The 9,155-nt window shown below is 46.1% G+C and overlaps 1 long non-coding RNA gene across 1 annotated transcript; it reads left to right on the plus strand.

Moving 5' to 3' along the window:
- The first annotated feature begins 10 nt into the window (after positions 1-10).
- LOC109369119 lies at positions 11-9,155 on the plus strand. Its single transcript, XR_004160677.1, has 2 exons — positions 11-3,184; positions 4,419-9,155. It is a non-coding gene; the product is annotated as an uncharacterized LOC109369119 (long non-coding RNA).

Raw genomic sequence — 9,155 nt, forward strand, 5'->3', positions numbered from 1 at the left:
CGCGCGGGGAAGCGTTGGGTTGGGGCGGAACGCGGCCGGAGGGAGCGCAGAGAGCTGCTGGCTAAAAATACTGAAGAAAGAGGGTTGGGAAAAAGCTTTGCACAAAATCACATGGTGGGGAGGGTGCTCCAGAGAGGAGGCAGAGAGAGAAAGGCAGGCAGCGGGGTCGGGAGCGGCCGCGGGGTTGGCACGGAGCTGCCGGCTGGGCGTAGGGCTTTAGCCCAGCTGTGCTCGGAGCAGCGCGAGTCTCTGGGCTTAGCAGCTGAATCTGATCTTCTTCAGTAAGTGATAAGAAAGCAGTGTAAGCTTGGAACGTCCTGCAGGTAGCCTACAGGCTTCGTGTAAAGCCCTGCACGAGGAGAAGCCTCGCTGAGGCTGTGCATTGTGGGCCTGGTCCTCAGCAGAAGGGGCGAAGGTCTGGTGGGGGGATCTGCTCCGTGCTGGGCTGTGCTCAGCACCCGGGGGGGCCAGGCTCATGCACACCAAGCAGGGACAGCTGCTTCCCTCCTCCTCATCCTTGGTTCCCAGGGGAGTACATCTGGCCAGCTGCAGCCAGGCCATTCTCCAGCACCAGCTTGCCCTGCCCCAGAGGCGCTTGCTGTGTCCTGTCCCTGGACCGAGGCACTTTGGGCTGCAGTTGCAGATGCTGGTGCAGCCCTGCTCTGCTCTGTGACAGTGGCAATTGCAAACTTTCCAAGTGTGGGCAGTCAGGTGGTTAAAAAGCTGCTGATTGCAGAGGTGCCCAGCACAGAAACCTGGGCTTCAGACACCTGGCTCTTGTTACTTGCAAGGTAGTGCATTTGGTCAGGCTCCTGCTGCACACGTGGGCTTTCATTCTACCTTGCAGTGGAAGTGGACATGGCTGTGTTGCCTCCATGCCAGCAGTTGTGTTGCTGCCTTTGGAGCACTCTGCCATGAACTTGCAGGAAGGCAAGAAGCTCACCATATGGTGCTGTGCCTTACAGTAATTAACCTCAGAGTGATGGATGTCCAGGCCAAGGTGTTGGCATCTGTCAAAGTGAAGCTGGTGATGTGCAGGGGCTGGCTGGGAAGGGTTAGGTGGATCAAGGGTCCCAGATTCTAGCTGGGAGGAAGAACTGCAGCAGCGATGGTGTGGCTCCCAGGTAATTAGGAAGCTAGCTGGCTATGGGGGCTCTGCCAGCAGAGGATGCTATGCTGATGGCCAAGCAAACAAGGACAATCCAAGGACCAAAGTGAGAGCCCAAATTAATATCTTTTATGATTCTTAGGCTCAGTTCACTCCTGCATCCTGATTGAAAGGGAAACGGCCAAGTATTTTGGCTGTGCTCAGAGCTGCGGAGGCTAGCGGTGTTAGTGCTCCATTGGCCAGCGAGGACGGGGAGGATTTCAGCTATATTCAAGTTAATGCTATCATTTATTTTAGGTAATTGTTTGGGTTTTTCCTGGAGTGTCTGAAGCCTCCTGAAGTGAGCTATTAGGATGCTAAATCAGAATCAAGCTGAGTGGAGGGAGAGTGAGAAACTGATTTTGAGGCACGTGAAATGATCGTATTTGCGTAATAAACAAATGCAGAGGAGAAGAGTCAGGGCAGGGCAGTCAGTTAAGTGAGAGGGATGGTAATATCCTTTGAGTTGAAAAATGTACTTTAGCTCCTTCCAGGCTTTGTGTCCCATGCATGCACTGCAATTCAGCAGCACTGCTTTCTGCAGGGGAGGGACAGGAACGGAGAGCAGGCTTCCCAGGGGAGAGGTGTGAGCAGTGGGATGCCCTGCACAGGGACGTCGTGCACCAGCAGGCCCTGGAACAAAAAAATATTTTGTGAAGTTGACAGTCACGGGTTCCCTGGCTTGTGGAAGTTGTGGAAGTCCCTGTTGTGTTGCCCTGGCAGTGGAAGCTGCTGCCATTTATCATGACAGTCATGCCAGGGAAAGCAGATTCTGCTCAGAAAAACGCCCACATATTTCCTCTGGGATATTCTGTAAGTAAAAATTTCCACATGAGATATGAAGAAGGCAATATTTATATTAAAAGAATAACATGTAAGTGGAGTGGAGAAGTAGCTTGCTACAATTAAAAAAAAAAAAAAAAGTTTTCCATGTAGGGTCACAGAAATTGAAATAAAGGCTGTTTTTTTGTATCACATCCCTCAGCAGCACTGATATGCATTGACTGACATGACAGATTGCTGAAACAGATGTGGTAAAACTGACACATGGAACTAATAATACTTTATATACATCTCGCAATGAAATCGTCCCAAGAAATGAGCAGGACCAATAAATGGCTCAGTTAGAAACCAGGAAACTGGTTTCTTAATGTTTTTATATAGATCTCCAGAGAGTTTCAACTGAAGGTACAGATTTCTTAATGTGCTCACTCATACAGGAACAAACAATTCCTTGCCCATGCCTTGCAACGGGGTGTTCCTCCTCCATCTGCAAAGCTGTGGGATCTCATTACCAGCTGGCACTGGGGTAACTGATGCTAAACCACCAGGACATGACTGGCTCATGTGGCACACTGACTGCTGGCATGTGGATCTTTCATGAAAACGAACAGCAATCTGGTTTGGGTTCAAAGCCAAGACTTCAGTACATTGCTCAGATTCACCTTGTTATATTTGCAGAACAGCCAGCTGAGCATTCTCAGCCTGTGTGGTGTTCCTGTGTTGGTTGGGATGCTCCATCTCCTTTCTGAAAGGCAGTCAGGCCTGAGCTTTGTGTAACACCTTTCCATTCCATTACAGAGGTTCTTTCTGTTGTTGCCTTGCTGATGCCAAGCATTTCATAGCAGAGGACAGCAGCCTCCAGACTAGCTTTGTGTTTTAAAGCTTATTCTACTGCTAAAATGAATCAACTGAATGCTCGTATTTCTCATGCATTCCCATTCTTTTGTTCCATCTTCTATATTGCCATGCTTTGAATCTCCTGAGTTATCTCGAGCCATTTGACTGGAAACTTTGACAGAAATATATTTCTTGAACTCTTATTTCTCAGTTATTTCCCCATTTAGTGTATAATACACACCATTAAGAGACCTGCCACAGACATTTTCATTTTGATTGTGAATAGTTCTGCTCTGTTATGATGTGTTTGCTTTGCTGCAAGTGATGTTCTTTTTTTTCTGCTTTTTGCAGGACCCCGCGGGAATATTTGAACTGGTGCAGGTTGTTGGCAATGGGACGTATGGACAAGTCTATAAGGTTTGGGCTTCTCTTTATTTTATGATTTTTATTGATGGTGATCTCTATAAAGCCATGTTTCCTAAAGCAGAAATGGGCACTGCTGGAACTGGACAGTGTTGCCCCAGCAGCAGCCTGGTTTGTCTGTCTGTCTCCATCAGCTGTGCCCTTCCTCCCAGCCTTCACGTCCTGCCGCAGGTCAGATGGCTGCTGGGTCTGCTACTCCCTTTGCCCTTCTTCTTCTGTCCTGTGGTTATTTTTTTCTTCTTCAAAACTGCTTGACAGGCAGAACTGAAATTGGCGATGGCTGAACCTGGCCTGGGCTGTGTGAGAGCCCTGCACACGCTGCTGCAGCACGGTTCTCCAGCACAGAGGTGTGAAGTAGCCAGGCCACCGGGTGTTTGCTTTCACTGTTACCTTTGTCACATCGGTGCCAAAGCAGCCCTACTGGCCACGAAACTGCAGCAATTAAACCTTGTCTGCCATAATATGTTACGTGCACTGTGCATGCTTTGAGGGTAAGGACTTGCCAAAGGAAGTGGTCAAGACAATCTAAGGGACAAATTAGGGCACTGGGTCTGTGTTGCTCTGATTTGGGGAAAATAAGACAGGAAGGAAGGAAAGGGCCATGCTGCTGGATCGAGGCGGGGGCAGGAGGGAAGAGCAGCGGCACGGGAGGAAGCTGTCTGGTGCTGTTCTCCCCCGAGTCCTGCTGCTCCAGACTGCTGTGCCGTGAGCCTTAACTCCAGCACCGGGCCCCCAACACATGGCCACACATTGCATCTCAGAGTCCATCTCCTGGCTGTGATCTGCTGTGATCACCTTTTGGTTCCCACGTGAAAGTATAGATACCTTCTCAAAGATTCTGAAAGATCCTCTGCAGCAGCAGTCCGGGGAAGTTTCTGCCTCCCCATATATATTTTTATTTTATTTTTCTGTCAAAAACAGAATTTTTCTTGTGTAACTGTTTGTCTGCGTCATTGGTGAGATTGTCATTCAGATACTGAATATTATGAAATTGAAGGTGGAAACTCGGGGGGTTTGTATAGTTTGTGTGAAGCCAGGAGGCATGCAGCGGTGCTGTGTTGGTGGAACCACTGACATCTTTTCTTGTAAAAGGTCTGAAAGCTCCCAAGTGGCCTCTAAAAGAGGCTTTTATTTCCTTGCCTAGATTTATTTTATACTAGGAGAAAAAAATTCAATCTGGTCATCTTGTAAGGATGTCGAGAGTGAATCAGCTGCTTAATCATGGCAGGAGCAGGAAGGAGCAGCGCAGTTCACTCCTCTGCTGCCAAAGAAATGTTCGGTGTGACAGTGCGGATCTCTTAGACATCCACTGGAAAAACAAGCAAGGAATATTGACAGTAAAGATTAAAAACTGTATCCAAAGACTGCTCTCCACTGAACACGCGAGACCAAGGTCTGCTCGCTGTGGATGAGGAGATCTGGATCTGGGAATATGGCAGCACCAGGAGGGCCCAGCCTGCAGCACCACAGCTTCTGAAGGGACCATTAGAAGCTGGGCACTGATGTTCCCTTTGCTTTTTCACTGCTAGGACTGACGGAGCATATTGTAATTATTTTTTAGTTTATCTAGTTAGAGTGTAAGCTTGAGATCATAAATATATGATTTATAAAGCAATGCTGGTTGTCCACTAGTGCATGTTTTCATTTTTTGGAGGCATCGGATTCTTCCATGCGTTCAGAAATAGATACACACAGTATCAAAGTAAAGCATATTTCAGGCTAAATAAAGTATGTTCAAGATTACTAAACTGTTTGCTTGGCTCTGAAGATGACTCAGAAGGCTCTGCGTTTTAATAAATGCAGCTGCATAAAAATGAAAATAAAGTTTAGAACTAGATTTATTGTTGGATTTAAAAAACAATGTTTAACAGATTTGTTGGAGGAGGATGTTGTTTGTAGGGAATTGTTCCGGACCAGCTCCAGTTCAGTGTCCTCTAAATGAAATGGAAGGGATATAAATTGCACCAGTGACAATGCTGGAGCTGTCTACAAATGTCATAAAGTCAGGATTTGCATATAATAACTGCCTGAAAGCTAGAGGGTTTGTTGACCACTTACGCAGTAGTAGGGTGTAACCATGCCAGCATTGGCAACTTCAGCCTCTGGAAAAGTATGAATTGGATATTAAAAATGCAGATAGTACTTAGAAGTCATGAGACTCGGGCTTCATTATCTCTTGACATGACGAATGAGTTTTTCAGCTAATTACTTGCTTCCAGGTGACACAGCCTGAAGAACAGAGCCTTGCACGGAGCAGTTCTGGGTGAGACCAGGGAAGGGAAGGTGGTGGCTGTTTCAGTGGAGGCATTTGGGGCAGCTGGAGAAGTATGCATAGTTGCTTTTTCATGCCCCTGCTTCCTGAGGCTTGAAGTGGAGGTCAGGTAGCATGCAGGTCCTGCACCATCTCCATTGATTGCAAAGAGAAGTTCCTGGGCTTTGCATGCTCCAGTGTGAGCTTGGGGCTGTCCTCTGGAAGGAAGTGAGATTGCTGAAGATGTCACCCGCAAACTCTGGGGTTTCGCTTCCCTTCTGAGCTGCAGTCCCCTTGCCCTGTGGATGCTTCCCAAAGCAGCTCAGAAGAGAAGCTGCAGGCTGCTGTCCTTTGGGGAGCAGTGGAGCCGTGGGAAGCAATCTAGGAGATAACAGCATCTTTTTCTTTTTTGCTAGTAGTTGCTGCATTATGGTGACACAGCAGTGTGCTGTTGAGGGAGCACCTTTGCAAGCACTGTGGGGGAGCAGACTGGTCTTCACCACTAGTGCCCAAGGCTCTGTCTTGCAGTAGAGAGCTAGCAGTGTCCTCATCTGGACAACCCTTTGCCCACTCCCACTACTTCCAGGACTTTAATTATAGGGATGCTCTTGTTTTCCTTTCACAGTTGTACTCTACTACTATGAAGAACTGGATGGTGATTGTGTGTCAGCCTTGATGTAGAACAGTCTCAGCTCTAGCTCTGTGCTTGTGTGTTTAGTAGTAACTGAACTGTAATTTTGTGCGTGTGTGTGAAATACTATTTTTTGCAAAGATTTCAGCTCTTAGTTTCGTTGTGTGTGGCTTCCATAGAAGCCTGTTAATGTGTTTTCTGTCTTTTAATTTTCAGTGCTCTGCTTTAATTGCAGAGTCAGTTTTCTGGTGGGTGACTAGGGAAAAGGAGAGCAGGGCACCTGACATGGGTGTGTTGTTTGAGTCAGACACTGCTCTTGAGCATGTGGTCCAACTCTGGAAGAGATGTTTAAGATTCTCAGTTTATAGCTTCCATATTGATTTTTTTTTTTGTCATCAAGGTATAGTTAACAAGATGAATTTCTCCTAATCCTACTAGTTCAGCTGGACTGTGGCAGTCCTCAGCCTTCTGAGAAGGCTTTCATGGGTTGAATGAATTCAGCGTCTGTACACACTGTTCATTTGCTGGTGTGGAGAAGCACCTGACTGGGGCTTCTGACTTCCCTTTATCATAACGAGGTCGATTATCCCTCTTCTGGGGCCAGCATCTCTGGGCAGAATGGGAAATGAGAGGCCGGTGCCTTTGCCATGATCCAGGGGCTGACTTTTTGGAGTACGGTTTTGCAGACTGATGGCAAACCATGACAGGTCTGCAGCTGTTTGGCATGCAGAATGGTTGTGTTTGTCACAGAGTCTGAAGGCATGGAGAACTTGAGAGGAGTGCTGTTTTGGGGCTGTGAAATTGAAAAAGGAAGATGTGGATTCCCAGTAACACAGCTGATGGAGACAAAGCAGTGTTCTTGCTGGGGATTTGCAAAGAAGAGAAGCAACAGAACTATCCTGCAGTCTCTCTGCACACCCAGTGCCTTTATTTCTGTATAGTCAGATAAGATGCTGGATATGTAAAAGAAGCAGGTCTGCGTAAGGAAGTGCCTTTTTGTTTTTTGATATAGCTGATTCTTGGCATTGAACCATACTTCAGTGGTTGATGGGAGTGATGAGTTGCTCTGCTGTTGAGGTATGGTGGCAGGGGTGTTGTGAAGCACAAATACAACTTTTCAGTTTATCTTAATTTGCTGTCTGTCTGTCTGCTGAGCTCTTCATATTAATTTTCATTGACTAGCTGGCTGAAGTAATTGAGAGCAAGGGGAAGGGGGAAGACAGTGCGGTTTTTCAGGGAGATCTGATACTCCATGGGAAGATCACAAGACCATGCTAAATTGCAAAGTGTGATGGCAGTGCCTCGGGCAGTTAAAGGAAAGCTCAAGGTAAGGAATGTTACCATTATGCCCATTGCAGTCCAGAAGGTGAATGTGAATAGGCTGAAAACTCCCAAGAGATCTCTTTGGGGCAGTCAGGAGCAGCCACATGATGGATGCCTCTTGCAGCTGAAATGCAACAGTCTCCAGACTGCTGCCAAGAGAGATTAGAGATGTCATATCATCTCAGGGCATCTTGTTAACATCTGTGGTCAGTTATGCTTTTAAAGCCAATCTCAGCCTTCAGGGCACTGAGATTTTGGTCAGACAAGTGGTTGTTCTTTATAGAAATGATGGAACACTGCTTCTACTTCACACACAGTTGGTAGCAGCGTTTGTCTATTCATTTTCTATACTTGGGTTTTTAGTAGCGTTGATTATCAACCCAGGCCGTTCTATGATTCTATGATCGTGTCCACCTGCAAAACGAGTTAATGGTAGATAGCAGTGCCGAAGTCAGCAGGTTTAGGTGTGCATGCCTGGGCTCAGCAGTGTGAGCAGACGGTGGAGATGAGCTGCTCATCCCGGCAGTAGGGGCTTCGTTCAGGAAAAAGTCTGAACTTCATATGTGCTAGTGCCATCATGATGAGATCTGACATGCTGTGGTGCTTATGAGCACATCTCAGAGGCTGAGTGTTCCTAGAGGGGTTACCATCCCATTTGGTATCACTTGGTACATGCCAGTGCTGGAATTTTCTGTCCTCGACTTCTCATTAAACCATCTGAGAAGCTACTTAAGGGCGTCAACTCAAACTGTTTCTCATGAGTGACTCCAGTGTGGCCAGTTCTCAAGGCATCATTGTCCATTGTGAACAGCTTGGTGGTGATCTTATTTCCTTGATCCTCAGCTTTGTCAAAGCCCATACTTGTGTAACAGTTCAGTAAGGTTTACTCATGCTTCCAGACCCTGAGGGGAGATGTCCTGGGAGCTGAAGAGCAGCTGGAGCTTACCTAAAATTAATTTCTGTAAATCACCTTTGTATTTCTTGGAAGGGAGTTTTCTCTAGACTTGAAGTACTCTATGCCTTATATTCCTGACGGCTTTTTACACCTGGGTGCTGTGTGCAGGACTTGTTAATCTCAATGGATACATCATACCCAACATCAAGTCACTTACACACTATCTATCTGGTGACACTGAAGAATAAGCAAAGCAGTAGTGAAAATATCTTTTATTTATGAACATATATTTTAAAAAAGTAACATAGCTTGTGTATTCAGTTCTCAGAACCTGAGTCTAGTTTTTTTCAGGGTCTTTTTGTTTTTTGTTTTTTGTTTTTTTTTTAAATCTTGGCTTCTCTGGTTAATTGCAGGGTAATGCTAAACAATATTCAGCATGGGAATTTAAAATAATGGCTCATACATGTGGAATTAATTAGCAAGTCCTGAAGTCCTGGTTCTAGTTAGTGAATATTTTAGAGGAATTCAATTAAGATTCTTAAGTGTAGGGCTAGTTTATCAAAAATAGAAGAGTAAGAATGTGAAAAAAAGGCCTCTCAGCTGTGGTGTGCTTCTAATACAATAAATGCTCTTTGAGTGAGCAGAGCAGTGTACAATAATTAGATGTGCCATATCAGCCATTAGAGAATAGTAAAATCCTTGCAAATAACTTGTTGTCAGGCCTGCCACTTCCAGCTCCTCCATATTTTCAACCTGAATGTCCACATGGGAGAGCGCAGTGCATTTTGTCACAAACTGGAGGCGTTTCGAGCTCGGATGTTGGCGCTGGGACATGCTGCTTTGAAGCTAAGAGAATATCCTAAAA

This window comes from Meleagris gallopavo, chromosome 9 (genome assembly GCF_000146605.3).
Source record: "Meleagris gallopavo isolate NT-WF06-2002-E0010 breed Aviagen turkey brand Nicholas breeding stock chromosome 9, Turkey_5.1, whole genome shotgun sequence".
In the NCBI taxonomy this organism is placed as follows: domain Eukaryota; kingdom Metazoa; phylum Chordata; class Aves; order Galliformes; family Phasianidae; genus Meleagris; species Meleagris gallopavo.